Source organism: Vicugna pacos, chromosome 1 (genome assembly GCF_048564905.1).
Source record: "Vicugna pacos chromosome 1, VicPac4, whole genome shotgun sequence".
Taxonomy (NCBI): domain Eukaryota; kingdom Metazoa; phylum Chordata; class Mammalia; order Artiodactyla; family Camelidae; genus Vicugna; species Vicugna pacos.
This window is the reverse complement of record NC_132987.1, coordinates 113428347-113453522: the sequence shown is the minus strand read 5'-3', so window position 1 is coordinate 113453522 and position 25176 is coordinate 113428347. Positions and strand designations below refer to the sequence as shown.

At 45.9% G+C, this 25176-nt stretch overlaps 1 protein-coding gene across 3 annotated transcripts in view; it reads right to left on the bottom strand.

Moving 5' to 3' along the window:
- Positions 1 to 25176, bottom strand: part of EVA1C (eva-1 homolog C) — an 81610-nt gene that overhangs the window by 48726 nt on the left and 7708 nt on the right. The window lies entirely within an intron of this gene.

The following is a 25176-nucleotide window of genomic DNA, read 5'->3' as shown; positions in this document are numbered from 1 at the left end:
GGGACTGGTCAGGGGCCAAGAAATCCCAAAGTGTCTCTATAAAGCAGGAAAAAATTGCGAGTGGGTGTCCCCGGGGCATGTGGATGCCTGTCCTGAGGGAGACGGAGTTCTCTCATCTCCCACTAGCTAGACTAGGCCTCCCTGGAGAGAGGGGGTGACATTTTATCTTAGGAAACCACTCCTGGCGCTGCCCTCAATCCTGCAGGCACCTTGCACAGAATGAAAGGAGGGCAAGGGGTGGATGGCAGGGCTTTGTTATGGGTCGAACAGTGTCTCCCCCAAATTCACGTTCACTTGGAACCTCGGGATGTGATCGTATCCGGAAATAGGGTCATCGCAGATGTAATTAGCTAAGATGAAGTCACACTGGAGTAAGACAGGCCCTTAATCCTTGATGACAGGAGTCTTGATAAGAAGAGACGCAGAGGGAGACTGCCTCTTAAAGACCAGAGCGATGTCCCGACAAGCCAGGAACACCATGGACTGCCAGGAGCCACCAAATGCTGGAAGAGGCAAGGAAAGATTCTTCCTTAGAACTTCCGAGACAGCGTGGCCCTGGCGACACCTTGATCTCTAACTTCTGGCCTCCAGAACCGTGAGAGAGGACATTACTGTTGTTTTCAGTCACCCAAGCTGGTGGGCATTTGTTCCTGCAGCCCCCGCAAACTCACACAGGCCCCCGATCCCTGCAGCTCCAGCGGGCGGGGGCAGCCGAGCGGGCCCTGAGTTCTGATGTGCTACGCAGATGGCCTGGCAGGCGCCGGCGGCCCGGACCGTGGCTCAGAAAGGAGGAAGGAAGGTTCATCTGAAATGTAGATTCCTTTCCTCCTTCTCACACCTCACGAGGTCAAGTGCAAGGCGGCTGGGAGGGGAGCCAGGGACTTTCTGGTGAGGTGTGTGGGAGACGGGCTTGGCAGCCCTCGGCCTCCGAGCGGGAGGAGTGGGTGTGGAGGAAGGCCGTGTCACGGCTCCCCAGTTCCCACACAGATGGGCTGTGCTCGAGCTACTCCTGCTTAGGTTTCAAAATCCTCTGGACTGCAATGCTCCGCCAAAGGCACCCCGTCCAGCTCCCCGGGTGTCCCTGATGGTCAGAGAAAAGGCACTGAGATGCTTTGCTGTAGGTGGGCAGCTGTGCCCATCCACACTCGCCCATCTGAAGATGGAGACTGGGCACCCGCCCAGCACACTTCATCCAGACCTTAGGTCTCTCGCTGCAACTTGTTTTTTTTTTTTTCTTGCCCTTAAAAACCATCATAAGAATGGCCAAGAAATCAGCTACCCTGATTCAACTTCACTTCGAGAAGCAGAGTCTAACTGGAGCAGCAGAACTGCCCTCAGGCAGCAGGGAAGGGAGTCAGGGTCCTGCTTGCTGGAATGTCGTCATTCATACGGTGAACCCCACCGAGAAAGGTCAGGCAGAGACCCTCTGGGGGCCCAGGTCAGCGTCCTCCTGCAGGACACACAGGTAGGTCCCGATAAAGCCACTATTTGTGAGAGTTGCAGCCTCCTTTGTGGGATTTCAGCATCCTGTTATGAGCCAAACCAGGGAACTCAGGGTGGCCCTGATGCTGCCCCCCAGCCGGTACCCACGTGGAAACTCCCCTGGCTGGTACCCCCTTTCTTGAGTCTTTTCATCTTCGTCATTAAAACTTTCTTGTCCATCACCCCATCACTCACCAGGACCATAAAGGATGATCAGCTGACTGAAATGTTAAATTAGTTATGGGACCGTGACTTCAGCTTCATGTTTATGGTTCGTCCACAAGACCATGTGTTACTCTGGCTAAATGAAGGTAATGATAAGGCCCTGGGGCTCGTAGAGCCACAAGATGGAAGGGGGCTGGGTCCCGGATTCACGGAGGGAATTGCTGCCTGTTCCACAGACTGTTACAAGAATGAGAAACTTCCTCTGTGTTCGGGCCATCACCTTTCTTTCCTCCATCTGTCATGTGGTCTGTCCTCCATCCCCAGTAAACGAACTTGAGCTCTGTGGGACCATTTACATCAGAACACAACACGAGTACAGTACAGTGGCCCGAGCCCTGCTGTGTACCACATTCGTCTTGTGAGAGTGATCTTTGGGAGGCAGAAACTCACTGCACGGAATTGACAGACTCGAGGTCTTTCGAGCCCTTCTGTACTTTGAGGCGAGAGGGGAGCCTCCCTCCCAGGATACCAGCCTTAACACTGCACAAGGACAAAGAAGGCACTGTAGCAGTAAAACCTGCTCCAGACTCAGTCCACTTCTTTCTTTGAAAACCTATGCCTAGGTCCAACAACGGAATATTATTCGGCACTAAAACAAAGTGAGCTATGAAGCCACAGCAGACACGGAAGACATGTAAACACACAGCATTACTAAGTGAAAGAAACCAGCATGAAAAGCGTCCATACTGCGTGATCCCAACTGTATGACGTTCTGGAAAAGGCAAAACCATGGAGACATGTAAAAACATTCGTGGTTGCCAGAGGTTTGGGGGAGAGAGGGACGAAGAGGTGGAGCACAGAGGATTTGTGTGACACTCCATCCTGTGTGATACTCCAATGGGGGATGCGTGTCATTACGCATTTGTCAACACCCGCGGAATGTACCAGACAAAGGACGAATCCCAGTGGAGACTATGGACTCTGTGAGAATCAGGCGTCAAAGCGGGTTCACTGTGGTGTTGACAGTGGGGGAGGCTGTGCATGTGTGGGGACAGGGGTATACGGGAAATTTCTGAACTTTCTCTCAATTTTGCAAAGAAAGTCTATTTAAAAAAGAAAAAGTTTAAAGACCACCCATGCCTTCCCAGGATAGCACTGCTTTGGGGAGGACAGCGGTTAGTGACAGGGGAGGGGTTTGAGGGGGAGTTCACGTGGACTGGCAAAGTTCTGCTTCTTAACCGGAAGGGTGGATGCATGTTTTATTTTGTGAAAGTTCACCCAGCTACACACTTAGGATCTATGCACTTTGGTGTTGGTAGATACTTTAAAATGTTTGTTTAAAAAAACCTTTACCTATAGGGGGCGGGAAGGGATAAATTGGGAATTTGAAATTTGCACCTCTTGGGGAGTGATGGGAATGTGAGCTATCTTGATTCTGGTGGTGGTTTCATGGGTGCACACATCTATCAAAAGTCATCAAATCGTACATATGAAATATGCGTAGTTTACTGTACCAGGATTACACCACAACAAAAGTGTTTTTAAAAAACCAACCTATATCTGCAGTTATGTGGCCAAAACTTTATACTAATAAAGAAAGTCTAGACACTATGGAGTCTGTGGCTGATTTATGGGGGAAGGGGAGTCATGGATCACTGTCTTCTGCAGCCGACCCCATCCACACTAGACCGTCCTCTACATTGACAGCAGGAAACGCTCATGAGGACGGGCTGTCAGCCCTCACAGGTGCCTTCCTGTACCCCGTTCTGATCGGTCGCAAGATGCTAAGAGGTCAGGAAAGACAATCAGAACTTCCCGCTGCTTTCAGCACCACGGAGACCATCAAGGACCATTTAGAGAGGCATTTGGGGCGGTGAGCGGGAAACAGAAGCTTCTTTAGAAAAGGTTGAAAAATGAGTGGAAGTTAAGGAAATTGAAGATGGTTCACGTGACAGACAGAATAATGCTCCACCCCTAAAATGTCCACAGGTACCAAGCCCCAGAACCTGTGAATATGTGGCTTTACATTGTAAATGGGACTTTGCAGTTATGATTAAGATCTTGAGATGGCGAGATGATCCTGGATGATCTAGGAGGGACCAACATAAAGACAAAGGTCCTTATAAGAGGGAGGCGAGAAGGTCAAAGTCAGAAAAAGGAGATGTGGCAACAGAACCAGAGGCTGGCACGGTGCAGCCATGAGCCAAAAACGTAGCTGGTTTCTAGAAACTGGAAAAGGCAAGGAAACAGACTGTGCCCTGAAGCCTCCAGAAGGAATGCAGCCCTGCCAACACCTTGATTTTAGACTTCTGACCTCCAGAACTGTACGAGAATAAGCCTGTGCTGTTCCAAGCCACTAAGTGTGGGGTAATTTGTTACAGCAGCCGTAAGAAACCAGCAGTTTACACAGATGGCCCTTTCAACCACTTGGTGAAGATGAGGAGAGAAATAAAGCTATGGTCATAAGAACTGATGCCCAGGGAGAGATTTTTAAATAGTTATGACTGGGTTGGGTTTGGGAAAGGTTTATGCACGTATGTATGTGTGTGTGTGTGTGTGTGTGTATAAATACATATGCACATGTCCTGGGTCATATGTAAATTATATTTCTTCCTGTGAGTTAAGGTCAAACAAAATTGAAAGTAGGTATTAGCAAGAAACAGCTTGATTTGATGGACTGTGGGCTCCAAGCTAAACAAAGAGAAGGAAACGAGCACGCACAGGCCCGGGGGAACAGAGGTCCTGCTGAGGTCCAGAGGTCAGAGCGGGGCCAGTCACACCAGCCAGCTGGAGAGAACTCTGCAGGCCCAGAGCTTGTGCCCAAAATCTGTCTGAACAGATTTCAAGGTGGAGCAGTTGCAGGTGATGAATGTCCGTGGACGTGGCCACGGAAGACGGTACACGAGGTGGGTGGAGGAGGTTATTGGAAGTGAGATGCCAGGAGCTGGAAAGATGCCCTCTGGATCCTGCATCTCCCAGGACGCAGGTAGGAGCTGGGGGAAGCAAAGGCCTGCTGCCAAGGTTGATCTTGAACAAGGGGCAGATGAAACATGACCTGCTCCCAGTCTAAAGCCCCTTCCAGCGTGCTATCCGGCTTCCCCAATGAACACATGCCCTCTTTCCAATGTGTTGGGTAGAGTCAACACATTACTTGGTGTCTTAGTCCATACTGACTGCTGTGCCAAAACAGCACGGAGAGGGTGGCTGACAAAAAACAGAAAGCCATTTCTCACAGGTCTGGGGCTGGAAGTCTAAGGTCAAGGCACCAGCATGGCCACGTTGTGGTGGGAACCCTCTTCCTGGTTCAGCGCTGGCCCCTTCTCACTGCAACTTCACATGGTAGAAGGGACAGGGGAACTCTGTAGGGTCCCTTTTGTAAGAGATTAATGGGATTCATGAATCTTATTCATGAAGGCTCCACCCTCATGACTTGAGCATCTCCCAAAGGCCCCACCTTTTAATACCACCCGCTCTGGGAGTTAGAGTTTTAATACATAAATTTAGGGGAAGGGGATAGACACAAACATTCGGGCCAGAACACTCAGCTTCCCCACACCTTAGTTTCTTGGCTGGTTCAAATGAGATCCTTTCTAAAGACACAGCTTTTTGTTAACAGTTCTCTCTGTAGCAAACGCCCCACCACACTGGGTCGGTCAAAAATAATTACTGTGTTGATACTCTCAGCCAGCGTTTTCACAACTGAACAGTGTATTTGTGGGCAAATATTTACCACCCTGAAAGAAGGGAGAAGTGTACACTCTGTTAAGAAATCACTCCTCAGAGTCTGGTATGGCCTGGAAATGCTCCGTTGATCCTTGTTTAAACCAGGGGAGAGGGAAGGATGGGAGGGTGTCGACTTTTTGTCACTTCCACATGACCCAGAGGCCTTGGAGCAGCTTCTGTTTAACTTAAGAAGCTTTCTGGACTGGTGAACCCTCCATCGTGTATCAGCAGAAACTCCTACAGCCCGGGCCACAGAAAGGCTTGGTTTGGGCCAGTCTTAGAGTAGTTTAGACAAAGGCTTTTAAGTTTCCTTTTTTTAAAGGTAGGTGAATAGTTCATGGCACGTGAACCCCTAAGAGTGGCACAAGTTCTTCTCTGTCTTCAGAAGGACACGGGGAAGTCGTTCGGGATCATCACCCCATCGCATTCACAAGGAAAACCCATTTAAGGGGGAGGGTATAGCTCAAGCAGTAGAGTGCATGCTTAGTATGCATGAGGTCCTGGGTTCAATCCCCAGAACCCCCTCTCAAAATAAATAAACAAATAAACCCAATTACCTACCCCCACCCAAAAAAAGAAATGAAACAAGGAAAACCCATTTATACACAAACAATCCGGGGATCACTGAATGACGAGAATGACGGATTTTCAAAAAATGGGGGAGGGAGGAAGGCAAGGTGTTCCATGGGAGGAATGGGTGTTACGCAGGGCAAAAAGGAGGTTCTATGCAAAATAAGCTTGGAACGTTTGGGCTAAACCCAGCCAAACACAACTCCCGCCCTTCAGTTCTTCACAGAGATACAGATGTGCCACCGCGCCCTGGGGCGAGGGGAGGGACATAGTGGACAGAATCTAACACACGTATCTGACCAGCCCCCCAGCACCCCCTTTTTTTGCATGAAGCATCTGAGGGCGATTGTTAAGCACATTATTCTGAAGGGAACATGCACTGGGTTCTGTCAAGCACAGTCAGTGCTAAGAGCCGCAACTAACTTGGACGATTTCTGAAGGCAGTTCAGAATCCCAGATGGCTGGGGAATCCTCATCCCAAGGTGGGTGATGGAGAGGGAAGAAGTGGGAAGCAGTGCATCAAAGGCTCCAAGATCAGAGTTCAACTTGGAATTTTTTTTAACATTTTTTTTATTGCATTATAGTCATTTTACAGTGTTGTGTCAAATTCCAGTGTAGTGCACAACCTTTCAGTTATACATGAACATCCATATATTCACTGTCACATTCTCTTTTCGCTGCGAGCTACCACAAGATCTTGTATATATTTCCCTGTGCTATACAGTATAATCTTGTTATTAAGGTGTGTGACTGTGACCATCACCTCTCAGAACTAGTGTCCTCATGTTTTCTTGTGAGGGTCAAATACTAGTGTGGGCATACAGCATCTTCCATCCACCATAAACCACTCCACAACACTAAGCTATTGCTTTTATATTGTTAAATTAATAGATCTTAATAGATAATACATAAATTATTAATAACAAATAAATTAATTAGGAGAATAAATATGTTAAATCTTGAAGAACATGAATTTACGCAGAACTCTCACGCATGCAATGCAAATCATACTTCGAGTCAGCCTCCTCTGCTCTGAGCATCAGTCACCAGACAGTCTGCTCAGAGACAAGCTCACGGCCCAGCAGCCACACTCACGGTCCAGAGAAGCCACTGCTGAGCTTGGAGGGAAAAGAAATTTTGCCTTCCCTCCCTCCCTCCCCTCCTTTCTTCCCCTCTTTCCTTCTCTTAAATAAATGAGGTCTTAAAAGTTACTAATATTTAAAAGAGGCCAAATAGGCTGCAAATTCTTCCTCCTCTGAAGCCAGACACTCTCCACAAAACTCCAGGTTTCCCAAGGGCTGACGTTGCCTGAGTCACTCCAAGCGCAGGATACAAGCGCACCAGCCCCTGGCCCCACATCCGTGCGCTCAAGTCCCCTAGTCACCAGCGGCCAATTTCACAGCCTTACTTCTGGGAACAGAATGGAATTCAATTGTATTGTCCTTGCCCCCAAACCCCGTTTTTTTTTTTCCAAATAAAGTAGCACCGCCTCTCGGTTCATACTTTCGATAAGAGACTACACCCTTTTATTCACAAATACTCAAAGATGTTTCTACATGTTTCAAGTTCTTTTCCAGAAAAGGGCATTTCTGTCTTTTGTGTTTGTGAGTGTGTTTAGAAAACTGACTAACGCACAAGGAAGTGCAGCCCACGCGGCTTTAGGGCAGTGAGTCAGGGATTCTCAGGACGCAGGAAAGGCCCCCACAGTGGATAAAGGGCTCATGACTGGGCCCCACCCTCCCAAGAGCATTAAGATCAAAAAGTGAATTTAGACTTTAAGTCCCTTCTCTAGTCTCCAGTTTGGCACACAAAAAAATGGAATCTGGAGGTTAATTACGAGAAGGACCGGAACCCTCAGACTGTCTCTTCCACGTCTGCGGGAAATCACGGGGACAGGGCGACCAACGTGGTTGTGCTGCTCTTAAGGAATGAGCTCAGACTCTGGCCCCAAAACAAGCCAGAGGAGGACAGAGGTAAAGTGAGAGACTAAACGGGGCAGAGACAACACATTTCTTGCCAAGAACATGGGAGGAGCAAGCTTTCCCGGCTTCCTTACAATATGGGACCAGTGGAAAGTGCTGGCCGATGGAAAGAGGGCAGAAGTGACGTTTGCCACCTGCAGGTCTGGCCCTCGAGACCCCCGTGTTACTCTCTACGCCCTTTCTCTCCTCATCTGCTGTCACACATGGAAGACAGAAGGACAAGGACAGACTCCGAGGTCCTAGAAAATGGGGGAAGCACGAGATGGAAGGACCCTGGGTCCCTGAATGACGGCACGGAGCACAGCCTCCCACCTCGTCCAAGCCCACTGGACCAGGGCACGAACAAGAAGTAATGTTCTGTCCCCATTATTCCTCCGAGGTCTGGGAGTTGTTGGTTTCAGCAGCTGGCCTCCCCCGACTAACACTCCAGCATTCTGTCAACTGGTACTTGTGTTAAGTCAGAAGCCAGTAGATCTTTGAGGAGATCCAAAAACTTTCACCAAACACATCTCACTGGTTTGCGCTGGGTGTTGACACCGTTCCACGTGACCTTCAGTTCTCCCTGGGGGACTCACTTCTTTGACCTTGCTACTGAAAGGCTACAACTGAAGGGAGTTAAATTACTAAGAAGACAAAAGGGATAAGAAGTCTCATTAATTAGCCTACAAGTCCCCATTCTTCATTATGCCACTGACTTTTAAAAACTGCATTAGCACAAGTGGAAAGCAGAGATGAAGTGGGCTTTTATGGAATGCTCACAGGCAGGCAAGTTTCCACGTGCTGGTGTGCGTGGGAGAGGGGACGGGGCTGTGGGCAGACTGGTGTGATGCTCCAAAGAGTTCTGTGCTGGGTAAGACGCCCCAACACAGAGAGGGGGCCGCAGGCTATGATGGAGGGAATTTGGGCTCTGAAACCCCTCAGCTCAGATGCTTATTCGGGCATGTTAAACATAACTGCTTTAGATTACAGTTTTCTCACTTACACCAACTTTACAGGGTTGGTGTCCAGGTGATAAGAAATAGCGTTGGTAGGGCATCTTACACAGCAGGTGAGCTCATCGATTTCATCCCTCGGACAGTATGGGAGGACCAGGAGGAAAAGAGATTGGGAGTCCAAGTTCTGTGGAAAAGGGAGCCCCCAAACAGGCAAGGACAAGCAGCCCCAAATCCACTGCTTCCCAGCTGAGCCTTGCTTTGGATTTAAGACTAAGACATCTGGAAAAGAGAAGATGATGCTGGCCTTCCCATTCTACGAAACTACCCCAAGGACCGGCTCATCGTCACGATGGGGACTATATCATTAATCATTTGTCCCCAAGTCTGAGGGCACCATGGAAGCGTTTTTTACAGAAATGAGCACAACACTTCCCGAAAAGAACCAGCGGAGTGTTAATCTGGATCAGTTTGCTGGCTTCTGAAACGTTACTTCTAAATCTACAAATTTCTGATCCCTGGGGGCCTGTGCCATCTGGTCCCTGGCATGGCGTGCCATGTCTCCCTCCTGTAGGACCTGTGAGTGTAATCGATCCTTCAATTTCACATGCCTCTCCGAGTGTAATTTCCATGGCTGTGTTGGAGTGACATTTAAAGAGTCCACAGGGAGAAATTACTGCCCTGTTCACAACACAGTATTGTAAGGCATATATGTGTGTATGTATACCATACACAGATGAATATCTATATACAAATATAGACAGAAAGAGAAAGATATGAATCAACTAATTAAAAATTATTATTTATTTATTTATAGAGGAGGTACTGGGGATTGAACCTAGGACCTCGTGTATGCTAAGCATGCACTCTATCACTTGAGCTATACCCTCCCCCCTAAAAATTACTCTAAATGCACTACGTTGGACCTGAATTACAATCATGTGATTACACTCACTATTTTGGACAGTCTAGTAGAAGCTCCTTTGTGTCTTTTCAACCAAAGATTTCACATCCTCTAAAAATGAACACCTTATTCAGTAACCAGGTACCCACCCCAAAAAGTTATTCAGCGAACACCATCTGGATTAGATTAGTTTAAAAGTAACTGGATCAATCCCCACTTGCCCAAAGCATTTACACGGAATACTTTTTCTTTTCTTTGGGATGCAGAGTAACCCCCAAACTGCAGAGCACACTTGGCGATGAAGGCGGGCTCGAGGGGCATTTGGTAACTTAATGCAACTTCTTACCAGCACTTAAAACTCAGATATGAAATCTACACTTGATCTTTTCTACTTGGAATTGGCCAAATTAGTGGCTCTATCCCCATGGACAACAAAAGGCCTTCAGAAACACTCAGGGAAGCCGCCCAACCAGAGGGTCCAACACAGCCCAACAGGTGGATGTGGGGGCGGACAGGTGCTGTCTTCCCGACCAGCCCCTGAAAGCGCCTTTCAACTCCAGGCTGTTTCATTTCACGTCGGCCCGCTCTCAGGATGTGTAGGATGATCAAGGTAGCTGTGATACGCTCAGGGTAGAAATAAAGACTGCAGGGCATGCATTTTGAGCTTATTCAGTTAATTGGAAAATTATAGTGTGATTTCACTGCTCATAATAATAAAACGTTTTCTTTTAACTTTAAAGATGATGGCTGGCCGGCAGCACTATGAACCTAAAAAAAAAAAAACCTATTTGGAGGGTTAAAAAAATTGGATTTAGGGGCGGGAGAAATTTGCTGGAGTTTTGACTGAACATGCTTTGTTCCCTAAGCAGTGAACAAAACCAGGGCAGGGACATTCCTAAAACTTGCAACAGATATAAACCTCGTATCCAGAAGACAGTGCTTAGGGAACACGGTGAGCAACTGTATCTATTACAGCCTCCTCATTGGTTTAACAGAGGATTTGGGCAGGTCATTTTGCATCTCCCTTCTTTGGTTTCATCTTAGAATTAGGGGAAGTAACAGCATTTCTTCCTTTGTATTTCACAGAAACAGGGGAGGCTGGCAAATGTAAAGAAATACGGGCACCTGCAAGGTGATCAGGCTGGCCTGGCCTCAGTCTTTACATTCAACCTTAATTGAGCCCCTGGCACACTCACCCCCGGGGCCTGGTGTAAACTTTCTCCAGTGGGCTGAGCATCACTCAGTGGCCCCAGGGACCCACATTCTCTTCCTTCTCCTCTGAGCTCTGTATTTACTCTGCTGTATCCTTCCTTTGCCAACACCTGTTACTTCTGACGGTCCTCATCTTACACCTGCTATTCTGAGTCTGCTGCTTTCTTTAATATACATCCGTTTGGGTGACAGTTGAGTGATTACATCCCCTTATGTCTACTCTCATCACCACCATGCTGGAGTCTCTTTCTACCGGTTGGCTCCTGGCCATCTTCTGGATGGTGAAGTGGAGGAAAATTTGACCCTGGCTCATTGGTTGATACAGCTAATCCTCATGATTCACAGAGTCCATGTTTGCAAACCCACCTACTCACTAACAGTTATTTGTAACCCCAAAGTCAGTTCTCCTGGGTCTTTCCCACCCATTCCCAGGAAAATTGGAGTCACCCAACGTGCATGGTTCCTGCTGAAGTGGAACCAGTTGATGCTCTGCCTTCTGGTTTCAACTCTCATACCGTGAACAAGTGTCCTTTTCATGGTCTGTCAAGTGCCCTGTGGTTCACATTTTCATGGTGATCCCCAAGCTTGGGGGTGCAGCACTGTCTCGTGTTCCTAAGCACAAGAAGGGATGGGCCTTATGGAGAAAATACTTGTGTTAGAGAGGTTTCATCCAGGCATGAATCACAGTGTTGTTGCCATGAGTTCTAAGTAATGAATCAACAGTACATATTAAATAAAGGGTCTCAAAGCAGAAACATGCATAAAACAAGGTTGTATATTCCCCTAGGAGCAATGGCTCAGTATTTGCTAACTCAGTGCCATACAGCAGGGACTTTGTAGAACATACCACCTGGAATCATGAGGATCCAGTGTACTTATGAATTAGGGATAGAGTGGGATTTATCCAGCCACATGAGTGAGAGCTTTTATATAGAATTCAAACATGCAGAACCGCTTGCAGGGACTGCCTTCAGATCAAGTCTCCATGTGAAAGAACTGTCTTTGATTTTTTAAAAAATAGATGACTATTCATTCCTCCTCTTTTTATAAAATTTCTTGAGCCTTACTAAAAGCCTTGCCATCTCTAGCTCATGAGCATCCTTATGGCAGCTCTCTGGGACGTCAGGGAAGTATTCCACTTTCGATGGCACAAAAGACCCCACGACCCACTAGTGATGGGACCGGGGCGAGTCCCGGCTCCAACTCTGGGCCTAAGTTCCAACTCCAGGTTCAAGGCTCCTCACTACGCCTGAGCCCAGGACACCAAATAAAAGAGGACCTGCTTGCGACTTCTCTCTCCACACTTTGTCACAACAGTATGCTTAGAGTGATTTTAAATCCTATGGCAGTGGAAGCACGGGGGGTGTCTGGTGGGTAGGGGACAATGACAAGAAACACCTGATGCATCTGAGAGGGAGGCCTGGAGGGCTTCCGGGTGGGAAGGGACGCCTGAAGAACGAGCAGGGGGCAACCAGGTGCAACTGAGGCTCGTGCAGCAGGGGCAGAGGTGCAAAGGCTCAAAGGGAGCTTCTAGACATTTGGCGCAGCTGGGGTAGCGGGTGTGAAGTCAGGAGCAAAGGCTGGAGAACGTAGCGGTGTCTTCCTATGGAGTTTGAATTTAACCTTAAGTCAGATGGGAGCGACTGGAGGCTTGAAAACAGCCAAGCGATGCTGGTCAGATTTGCGATTCCGAGAAATCCTGAATCTGGCTGCCTGTGTTGGCTGGACGGGAGGGACCCATGAAAAAGTCAGGGTGGTCACAGTCCTGCAAGGGGCCAAGGAAGAAGGCCTGAGCTAAGATGGCAGTGGGGGGATGGACAGGCAGGGATGGAGGCAGAGGTGACGTCATGGGTGCACTTCCTGTGCTGTTGTGCACAGCCACCCCCATGCTCAGGAGGGTCTGGCTCTCACTTTAATGCTCTGCTGTGACCATCTTGAAATTCTTAGCAATTTAATCTTTGAACTTGTGTCTTATAAACGAAGCCCAATGCGACAGTGGGGCCGGTGCATGGGCAGAGGAGACACCCACAATGTGAGTCCCTGCGGTTCCTGGCCACCACTTTGCCATGTTGCGTTTGAGATGCCCTGAGCATAGGATTCTGGCGGGAGTGCAGTGCAACCAGCAAAACTCAAAGTGAGCATCGGGAAAGCACGCTACATCTCCAACTGGGTAAGCAGAGATGCTGACGGCACCGGGACCACACTCTCCGTCAGACCAGGAATGAGCTTTGAATGAGGAAAGATGGCAAGGGCATCATAAGAAATAGGAACAACCCAGAAACCCGTCATATCTTTCCTTACTCGTGTTACATCCCTGCAGTAACCAGATACTTATGCTGAAAATGATGACACAGAAGGAAAGGGAAAGATAAACAAAGCTTCTTTTCCTTCCTTACACATCAGTAAGCCAAGGTAGAGCATGGCAGCACTATATATGCAAAATAATGTGTCATTTCTGTCATTCCACACACCCGTTCAGTGCTCTTATATTTGCATATTTAAAACCAGCATAGCATAACAAATGACAAATACTGGAGAGGGTGTGGAGAAAAGGGAACCCTCCTACACTGTGGGTGGGAATGTAATTTGGTGCAGCCATTATGGAAAACGGTATGGAGTTCCCTTAAAAAGCTAAAAATAGACTTGCCATATGATCCAGCAATCCCTGGGTATATATCCAGAGGAAACTTTAATTTGAAAAGATACATGCACCCCAATATTCATAGCAGCATCATTTACAATAGCCAAGACATGGAAGCAACCTTAATGTCCATCAACAGATGAATGGATAAAGAAGATGTGGTATGTATATACAATGGAATACTACTCAGCCATAAAAAAGAATGAAATAATGCCATTTTCAGCAACATGGATTGGACCTAGAGATCATCATACTAAGTAAACTAAGCCAGAAAGAGTAGGACAAATACCATATGATATCACTTACATGTGGAATCTAAAAAAATGACATAAATGAACTTATTTATAAAACAGAAGCAGACTCATAGACATTAAAAACAAACATATGGTTCCTGGGGTGGGAGGTAAGCAGAAGGAGGGATAAACTGGGAGTTTGGGATTCGCAGATACTAACTTCTATATAAAACAGATAAACAACGAGGTTCTACTGTATAGCACAGGGAACTATATTCAGTATCTTGTAGTGACCAATAATGAAAAAGAATATGGAAAGGAATATATATATATTTGTGAGTACAACTGAATCACCATGCTGCACACCAGAAACTAAGACAACATTATAAATCGACTATACTTCAATGAAAAAAACTGGCGCAGCTTAATATGAAGATGAACAGTAAAATCTATGCTAATAATTTAAAGTGTTGCTTTTTAAAATTTAGAACAACACTGAAGAGCAAATAAAAAACACAATGACAAGTACTTGGTATTTTAATGCCTTTAACAGCTCCTTCCGCCCCTGATTTCGGAACAAGCAGCCCCCATTTTCATTTTTCACCAGGCCCTGCCAAGGACAGCGAGTCCAGTTAGAAACGACAGGAATTTAGCCCAAGCATCAGTGGGGATGGGTGATGGGGACGAGGGGCACAGGGACAGGGAGGCTCAGTGATCCCTCCTGGGGTTTTAAACTGGTGGTGCCGTCCTTGTGGGAAATGCGGCATCAAAAACGGGGTTTATGATTCTGTTCTGAGTGCCTGTGGGGCGTCCCGACAGTGTCCAGCGTCAGGAGAGGGGCTTTGGAGGAGGGAAGCCGGCAAGTCATCAGCACACAGGCGGTGGCTGAAACCTGAGGGCACGGCCAGTGGGAGAAGAACTGTGGACAGGGACGCCGGAGAATGCACACCTTTAAGGGACAGGACAGCAAAGAAGGCCCCGTAGAGGGGGTAGAGAGGGAGGGAGGACAGGAGGAAGGACTAGGCACAGGGTGGCTGTGAAGGAGAGGCAAGAAATAAGATGACAGCCAGAGGTCAGTATTACAGGGTTGAGTAAAGTGGGGTGTTATCAGCTCAAGGGACCTTGAGCAAACTGCCTGACCTCTGAGCCTCAGACAGGCACCCACAAAATGAAGAAAATAAGAGCAACACGTACCTCTGGGGATTATTATCAAGATTAAATGAGTGTGCTGCTCAGAACTCTGCTGCATTAACTTCCTGTGGCTTCTGTAACAAGGTACCACAAACTGGATGGCTTAGAAGGGTAGAAATGTGTTGCCTCACAGTCCTGGAGGCCAGAAGTGCAAAATCGAGGTGTCTGTAGGACCAGGCTCCCTCTGCAGGACCCAGGGAAGGCTGTGTCTCAGGCCTCCCCCAGTTTCTGGGAGCTCCTCGGGTTGTGAAGGCATAACTGCAGCCTTCACATGGCCTTCTCCCTGTGCGTGCGTGTTCAAGTTTCCCCCTTTTATACAGACGCTAGTCATATCAGATCAGGGGCCACTGTAATGACCTCATCCTCTTAACATGATCACTTCTGTGAAGACTCTATCTCCAAAGAAAGTCACAGGAACCAGGTAAAGACTTCAACGTACCTTTTTTGGGGGGACACCCAGAGTCAGCTGTGTATAAACATTCACCTTTGTTATCATTACCTCCATTAGTTGCTGTTTGGTTCAAACGTATGAGGAAGAAATCGAGGGACAACTTGAGTTTGGGGAACCTATGTTTGTTGTGGTCACAATCTCCACAACAAAGTAACATTTCTGCAACAGCCCAGATGAAGGTAAATATATGAAGTAAGGAGAGGAAACAAAGAAGAGGGAATGACACATTCTGATAATGAGCCAAAGACAACCATGAGCAGGAATACCGACAGCCATGCAAGAAAGAAGCCACTGAGGGGCCCTCAGGAGGCCTGGTACATCAGATGGACAGAAATAAACAGCATCCCCCGCTCAGCCTCAGCCAATACGCTGTTCCCTACATGCTCACAGAAGGAATAGCAAGTTTTGCTAATTGATCAAAACAAACAATAGGTTTCATCAGTGGAGTAAGAAGGCCTTCTGGGCCAGAAGCAAAATGGATACCTTCCACCAACTGAAGCTCTAACGCTCTTTGAAGTGGTAAGAACCACAGCTGATCTGGAGATAAGCTACAGTTAATAAACAGGCTGTTACCAGGAGTGTCAAACTGGTCATCATCTTAGCAGGAAGTATGTCTGAGGCTAAACTGAAAGCCATCATTCCGCAAGGAAAAGACAGGGAGCTGTGAGGTGCACTAAAGCTTAGAAGAGACAGTTGCTCTGTTTTAGAGGATTGAAAAGCCTTGGATCAGAATCTCTCTTCCCTGCCTCTCTCCCAAATCCAAAGCCCTTTCCAGAACAAGTGCTCTCCTGCCATTTCATCCGACACCAGGAGCAAACGTTGGCAGTGCCTTCCCTGGGCCAGCCCCCCTCGCCAGAGCTCCACATTCCAGAACCGTTTTTTTTTTCCCTTCTTCTGCTTTAAGAGTTGCGCCCCCTCAGTTCAAGGCCTTGACAACTTTGCTAGATAAACTGCTGACTACACTGATGACTCAGTCTGTGCAAGGATGGCTGATGATGGCATCTGTCATCTAAAAGTCACCTTCACCAAACATCAAAGTTCACCTCAGAGTAACGGGGTGATGGACTTCCCATTCCTCTCCATGCAATGCTCCAAGAAGAACACAGCTTCACCACTATGACGTCCTGCACAAATGCATAAGGATAAAACCATGAAAAAACGTCAGACAAATCCAAACCAAGGGACATTCTATGAAACGGCCACCTCGTACTCTTCAAAAACGCCAGTGTCATGAAAGACACAGACCGGGGATCCGTTCTTGGTTGGAAGGAGACTAAAGAGACGTGACAACTGAAACTGCACGAGCTGGGATTTTCTTTTGCTCTTAAAGCACATTATTGGGACAACTGGGGAAATCTGGATGAGGTCTGTAGGTTAGAAAACAGTATTGTAGCAGGTTAATTTCCTGATTCTGATCATTGTTCTTGATTATGTAAGAGAGTGTCCTTGCTCTTAAGAAAGATACGGAATATAGAACAGATAAACAACGAAGTCCTACTGTACAGCACAGGGAACTATATTCAATATCTTGTAATAACCTATAGTGAAAAGGAATATATACACACACACACACATATATATATATAAAACTGAATCACTATGCTGTACACCAGAAACTAACACAACGTTGTAAATTGGCTATACTTCAATTAAAATATTTAAAAAGAAAAAAAAAACACATGGAAGTGCTTGAGAGTAAGGGATGGGCATCTTACCTGTAACTTAGAAAAGAACAAGGCGAATGTGATACAACGGTAACATTTGGGAAGCTGGATGATGGGTATCAAGGCAGTCTTTGTATTAGTGTTACAAATTTTGTGTCCAGAAAAATAATAGAAAATATTTAATATTGAATAAATATACAGACAAATAAAAAAAATGCTCAGTGCTTTCCAGCAGGTCTCAACCTTGAGTGTGCATCAAAATCACCTCTGGAGATTTAAAAATATCAGTGCCCAGGCCCCCGCCCAGAGATTCCGATTCAAGTAGCCTGGGCTAGAGCTCCAGCCACGGTACGTCTGAAAGCCCCCAAGGTGACTCTAGCACGAGCCCAGAGGAATGATGAACGGCCAGTTCAGCCCACAGTACTGTCAGGTGAGGGGAGAGTTCTGGGCTGGGGTCTTCCTGAGCCTGGGACGTCGGCTTCTTTTGAGAACCGACCCTGAGGGCAGCAGAGTGGCTCCAAACAGGAGCAGAGTCCTGGGTCCAACCATGGTCTCGGTCTAATGATCTGGAAGACAGCCTGGCAAGCCCCTCACTGGCGCCCAGCCCGGGTTCTCCCTGCTGTGGGGTGAGGTTAACCAAAAGCGGCCTCCGGGTGAAGTGGGCTTTCCGGGAGGAGGATGCGTGGTCCTTGCATCCCCGGAGCCCGATGCCCCACAGTGGGTTTGCACAGGACGACAGTCTGAAATCCTCGCGATGTCAGGGGGCAGAAAGGGATTAAGGCTTGACCAATTTCTGGTTCTGTTGGAAGGTTCCGTCACAGTTTGGTGATACCCAGCAGCCCTCTCCCTTCCCAAGGACCAAAGTCTAGATGGGTTCTTAGGAAAGGGGCTGGAGAAGGCAGGAGGACAACAGTCCTCTTCCAAGCGGCAAGGACGCCAGCTGGGGGGGTAGGAGGGGCAAGCTCCCTGCGGTGGGGGTGAAATGGGGCAGCTGCTGCTGGCCTCTTCATGAAGCAGGCCTGATGAGGGCTCTGTGGGAGGAAGGTGCCCCCACCAAGAGCTGAGGCCTGAGGCTCCATCCTGATTTGAGACCTCAACTCTGCTCTGGCCTAGACTTCTAAAGACTTCTAAGCCCTGCTCAACTTCTAAAACCGTGTTGCTCCAAATGTGGCCCCAGGCCACATGTGGCTACTGAGCCCCTGAGATGTGGCCAGTTTGGACTGAGATGTGCTGTAAGTGTGAAATACACACTAGGTGGGGAGGGTATAGCTCAGTGGTAGAATGCATGCCTAGCATGCATGGGGTAGGTCCTAAGTTCTATCCCCAGTACCGCCATTAAAAATAAATGAATAAATGAATAAATAAATAAGTAAACCTAATTACTTCCTGCCCCCCCTAAAAATTAAAATAAAATACACACTTGATTTCCAAGTCTTATAAGAAAAAAGAACATAAACTAGCTCAATAATTTTAAAAACACTGATTAATGTGGAGACGTTAATACTTTGGGTATATTGGATTAAATAAAATTTTCTATGGGAATTCATTTCACCTCTTTTACTTTTTCTAATGCGGCTACTGGAATATTTAATATAACTTCTGTGGATTACATCATAATTCCATTGGACAGCTCTGTTCTAAAGTCTGCATATTGTCCTTTTGTGACTTAATTCCCTGGTGATAATTTTATTAAAATCCAATCAAGGAAGGATTTAGCATGCAATGGCATCAGCTCTGGGCCCCGAATGCCCTGCCGTGAGAAATACTTAACCCTCTCCCCTGAGGTTCTCAGGCTTCTGTGATTCCAGCAAACTCACTCTTCCCCTACAGCCCAGGGAAGTGCAGATACGGTCAGGTAATGTCCCTTCCTTGCAGCTTGCTGGAATAATAATCATAATAATGATATTAATTCACAGCCTAACACTTGGCACTGCAATTTTAACCCAATTGGTGAAACAATCACAAATGTCTGATATTCTTAAAATAAAACTCTAAGTCAGTCAGACTGCGTATACTCCACCTAATAATGTACCTTGCCACGGGAAAACAATATGTAAGCGGGTAATGAGGATAAATGGTGCAGAGTAGATGCTCATCAAAGATGCTAAGGCAGCAGCAAGTCACATTCCAGAAGGTTCCAGAAGGCTCCATGGAAGTCTGTAGTCTGGATCTGGCTTGCACGTCACTGTCTGACTGCCTCCTAAGGATGAAAGGCCCCTCACGTGAGTGTGTGTGTGTGTGTGTGTGTGACAGGAGGAAATAACTAAGCCATTCCCTTTGGTCAGGCCTTCCTCACAACAACAACCTGGGGCCGTGGAGAGTCAGGATGGGTTTACCTGTGTTCTGTTTCCAGAGATCGATCTTGACCATGGTCTGATTTTATTTTGGACCCCAGCCTGGTGCAATCTATGTTGTAATGAGGTCTCCATGTTAAATTTCCCATTATTTAAAAAAAAAAAACCAACACCTTAAATTCAGTGACTGTCCAGGACTTTAAGGGAGTTTTCTAGAAACCAGGAAGAAGGAAATAGAGGTTATTTTGCCGAGGACCAGTGATGTTGGATGTAGGGCCCAAAAGACTGGTTTGGGCAGAAAGTCACTCCCATAATGCGGACTGGTGCTTGGCAACACTGTGAGAAATTTCCCCAGCCCAGAAGCTTACACTCTACTCACAGTTCAGCTGAACCCAAGGGCTAAACATGATGCTTCAGTTCTTGTTTGTAAAACACAGTATATAATCTTTATTAACACAGAGGCATAGAGTATAAATGTGTACTCTGTATTAAACTACATAGGTGATGAGAAAAATCTCTGTTCATGGTTTAATATCCTGGGAAGAAAACACCTAGGAAAAAGCATCTTCATAAAAAGTTTTTTCTGCTTATTTTTATAACGTCTATACCCAGAAGTAAATGCCAAATGCATGAAGCATTTGGGAAAATCAATTATGTCTCTAGGCTACATTTTCAAAAGTATATTAAAAAAAGATCTTGCAAGAAGATGCTCTATACATATATATATATACACACATAGAGAGATGGCCAAATAATCAAATATACTATATACATATGTGTGCATAAATATATATCAATAGTAGAAATATCTTTTTACTTTTACCGCAGGAAGTCATATTCATTTTAAAGACATACTGTACTTTGCTTAGGAACATGATGCCTTTTCATTAAAAAAAGGTGTCAAGGAAAGATGCTCTGATTTCTTCCTGTGAACAGATTCTGAAAACTCAAGTTACTCTCACACCAAAATGGGCAGAAATGAGAAAAAGCAGCCAAGCCCCCTTCATTGGGCAGCATTCTTACATCACCCACTTTAAAATTAAATCTGAAACAGAGTTCTGACAGGCCTGCTATTTTCTTCAGTGCCAAGAGCCACACAATAGATCTTTTTTTTTTTTTTTGGACAAAGCTCTTAAAATGCTTGGAGATTCAGATGTACTGAGTCATGAAACTGTACAAATACTGCACACCCATTCCTGCTGGTGCCCCTGCTCGCTCTTTTGGAAACAATACTATATTTTCTCCGTGTTTGGCAGAAGGAAAGAAATATTTTAGTTAGATTTGCAACCTGTTTGAAAGAAGGGTGACAGAAGAAGGCAAGCTCTGACAGTGGGGGGCTGTCCTCCGGGCTGGTGGCCTCCGAGCAGTGCTGGTAGTTATCATTTCAGAAGAATCCATTTGAGTCTCCTTCTGCTAAGTGTGGGCCTACAATGCTGCCCAGTCCCATGACCATAGACGCTTCAAATGTGACCTGATAAGGTTATAACATTCAGCAAAGAGGGGTGAGTGAAGTTGCACCAAAACTGCGGACACGATTCATCCATGCAATTAGCACTCTTAGAACCATCTTGCAAGGGGCGGGTATAGCTCAGGGGTAGAGCGCGTGCTTAACATGCACGACGTCCTGGGTTCAATCCTCAGTACCTCCGTTAAAAAAAAAAAAGTTAAAAAAAGAACCATCTCTGAGCAGGTCTCTTTAGAAAGTGTATAACATGCAGCACAGAGAGGTGGACATGACATTGCACAGAAGTACTGCAGGTATATGTGCTGTCTGTGGGTGCAGAGGTCGGGAGAGGGTGCAGCTAGAGAGGGCACCGGAGAAATAGAAGCAGAAACTGAGGAGGCGGAAAGTAGGGGGAGACAGTGGGAGGAGCCAAAGGAAAGCAGATCTATGCATGGTTTTCAAGACTTTCGCTCTCTCCCCTTTAAAAATTCAAATCAAATTGCTCCCCTCCCCCTTCAGCCAAAAGGATTGTTTGGCTGAAGTTGTGAAATAATTGAGAGGTGTTGCAAATGCATCTTCGCACTGCAAGCGAGCAACCGACTTCAAGTCTGAACATCTCTCCATCCAGAGGGATATTTTAGGTTGACTTTAATGATGGCAAGTATTTGAGCTTGAAATGAGGAGGACAAAAGGGCCAAAGACATAGGCAAGTTCCAAAGAGGAAGGTGTGGGCAGGGGGAGCCTGAATAAAACCCTCCTGGATGAGAAAGTGTGGAGATATACAACAGCGCCTGGGTTGCCATGCCCTTGGCTTTGAGGAACTGAAGACTTCTTTGTGGCTGCAGAAGGCAAGCTAGCCTTGAAATGCACCAAAGAACCATCTCTGGGTTTTCTGGACACAACTTTCGTTTTTAAAAAATTTCCCACCTTCTTCAGATTCCAAACATGTAGAAAATAAAGCGAGGACACATCAGCTGGTCTAGCCCAGCATTCCTCGATCTCAGATGAGGATTGAGGACCAATCATTCCCTGCTACAGGGGCTGTCCTGTGCATTGAAGGATGTCCAATAGCATCCTGGGCTTCTACTCACTAGGTGCCAATAGCGCCCCTAGTTGTGACAAAACAAATTGCCTCCAGACATTGCCAAATACTCCTGGGGGGACAAAATCTGCCTGGGTTGAGAATCATTGTTTTTTTTTAATTGAAGTATAGTTGATTTACAATATTTTGTTAGTTTCAGGTGTGCAGCACAGTGACTCAGTATTGCTGCAGATTATATTCCATCGTAAGTTATTATAAGGTAACAGGTATAATTCCCAGTGCTGTACAGTAAATCTTTCTTGCTTATTCATTTCATATCGTAGTTTGCATCTGTTATCCCCACATCCCTAATTTACCCCTCCCCCCTCCCCCCTTCCCTTCGGTAACCACTAGTTTATTTTCAGTGTCTGTGAGTCTGTTTCTGTTGGCATTTACATTTGTGTTACTTCCTAGATTTCACGTCAGTGATATCACATAGTATTTGTCTTTGTCTGACTTACTTCACTAAGCGTGATACTGAGAATCATTGGTTTAGACTAAACTGTAGAACAAGCTAAATTTTCATCAGGTGAAGACAGCCCCTATAAGGACCAGATGGCATTTTTGGTGACAGTTGACAACCCCAAACAACCTGCCTTGAACAGCCAGAGAGAAACACAAATGTCTGAGAGAGAGGAAGACCTTTTCCCTCAAAGTGCTGGTTTATGGCTGCAGGGAACCACAACACTATTCACAGATAATCCTGGGGGGAAAAAATCCTAGGACCTTTGCTTACAAAAAAAAAAAAAGGTAAATTAGATGAGAAAAACCATCCACTTAAACACTGGGGTTTGAAGAGACAGAGCAGGGAAGACAAGAAAGAAGCTCTACTCTGCGGATTTCTGCACAGCCTGCAGGACTGATTCCACCGGGCCTTCGACACCCCTTTTCATCCCGAGGCTGTGGACGGGGCTGAGTCTTTGCATCTGGTCTGACCTGTCCACAAAGCTTCTGGCATTGTTAGCTTGCGCCTCACAGAACAGAAGAAGGTGTTGAAAAATGACTGTCCCTTAACTTCACCATCAAATGAACAAAAAAGAGGTGTGTAAACCTGAACTTGGGTCAGTGTACATGTTTTTAATGGGAAACGGACTATAAAATTGTGAGCACACCTTGAAGCATATCCCTCAAAAGCTGTACAAATTGGCCTTTGAGATAAGATCGTACATTCTCATTTCCACCTGTCTCCCGTCGAACAAGCAGAGAGGAGAAAGGGCTCGGTGACCCCCGTCTCTCTCGTGCTAGAGTACAGTTTGATGATTTATGATTCCTAAGCCTGAGAACTTTGGAAGCCGCTGAACATGAAAAGAGGGGAAAATCTTCTAAGTCGAGAGAAAGAAAGGAAGGACGTGGTAGCAGAACGCTCTTCTCGGACTCTGAAACACTACTCTGAAAGCTGTCACGAGTAGGCATCGCCCGGGCCCTCGCAGACAAAAAGGGTTATTTTATCCAGATTATTCCCCCACATTGCAAGGGAAAAGGGACTCATTTGTAATCATCAAAGGAATGCTGACAGACTTGAAACGGGATTACATTCTATTATCCTCATCCGAATTAAAGATTTGTTTTGGAGATCATTCTTAGGTTTCTTCCTCTCTGCTCCTCCGACCCCAAATGAGGTGATTTGCATTCACGGGACATCCGAGGCAGACATGAAATCAGACAGTTTGCAAACATACATTTCAGATTCAGTGGCTTGAGTTCTGAATTTTAATGTTGCCTGGTTCTCTGTGCATGGAGAACTTGGCTCCTGGGTCGAAACTATCCCCAAGCATCACTGCATTCTCTAACTTGTTAACACAGGAGAAATTCAACTTCAGGAGCTTGAGTGAGCAAGAAATACAGGTGTCCAGAAATACAGGTATGGAAATGTAAAATCTATGCATGGGTGGTATTGTCTAGTAGGTCTATGGAAATTCTACCAAACCCTCAACTCCAAGCTCTGTGGTTTGGGTACCATTTGGAGAATATGACCTGCCAAGTCTAGTCTTCATCCCCCAAAATGCTTTGTTACATATGTGACCATGATCCTACTGAGAAGGAAGCCTCCCCAGGACAGAATGGAGTCTTTAGAGTAGGTCTGGGTGATAACTAGCACAGCATCTGATACGTGAAAGACTTGAGAACACTCCCTGTTCTGTCATACAGACCTCCCACAGTGTGGACACAGTGGAGCTGATGCCCATCTGGGGAAGTACCTCGGCTGAAAGTCATAAATCAGTGGAAGAGTTCAACTGGGTCAAAAACTACCTCTTGACTTTAGCTGCCAAAAGGACATGATATCTTAGGGAACATCTCTGTCAAGTCAAGGAGATGGGACTCTCTAAGCAGGAAGACAGCAAGGAACGTAGGTAAAGTACGTTAGAAGTTGTACCATTTTTTTTCTTTATCTCTTAATCCTTCCTTCTAGACACAGTGTCCTTTGGGGTCCTTTGGTAGGTCTTTCAGTCAGGCTTTATTAGTGGTAAACACGCCCTTATTTTACACTCCCACATGAAGATAGTTTAGCTGGGTATATAGCTCTGCAGTGACAGGTTTTTGTTTTTGTTTTTTGTTTTCTTCCAGAATCTGGGAAATATTTTACTGGCTTCTAGCTCTTGTTGATATGGCAAAGCCCTTATAGATGAAATTTTTTTTCCTCTCTGATTGTTTTAAGACTATCACTTTGTTTTAGTATTTTATAGTTTTAATATGATAGGTATAAATTTATTTTTATTTATCTTGCTTGGGATGCTTGAATGTGAATCTTTCATCAACTCTTGAAATTTGATCCTAAGTTATTATCACTTTGAGCATTGCCTTCTCCTCATTTTTCCTAGTCTATCTTTCTGGAATACTGATCTAATATATGTTGAACCGTCATTTGATCCTCCATGTCTTATAAACTCTGTTCCATGTCTTTATATCTTTTGCCACATTCTGGATAACTTCTCCAGCTTTATTTTCCAGTTCACTATTTCTCTCTTCACCTCTATCTAATCTATCCATCAAGCTTCTAACTTCGATGAATATATTTTTCATGTTAGTAGATATATTTGGTTCTTTTAAGAATATGTCTGGTCTTTCTTGACGGCCTTTCATTCCTTCCTCATGTTTTAGATTCCCTCTTTTATTTATTTAAAAACTCTCCTGTTTTTGCTGCTGACTGTTGTTCATATAATGTAACTTTGGACTGTGTGTTCATAATCAGCAGAATTTTATCTATTG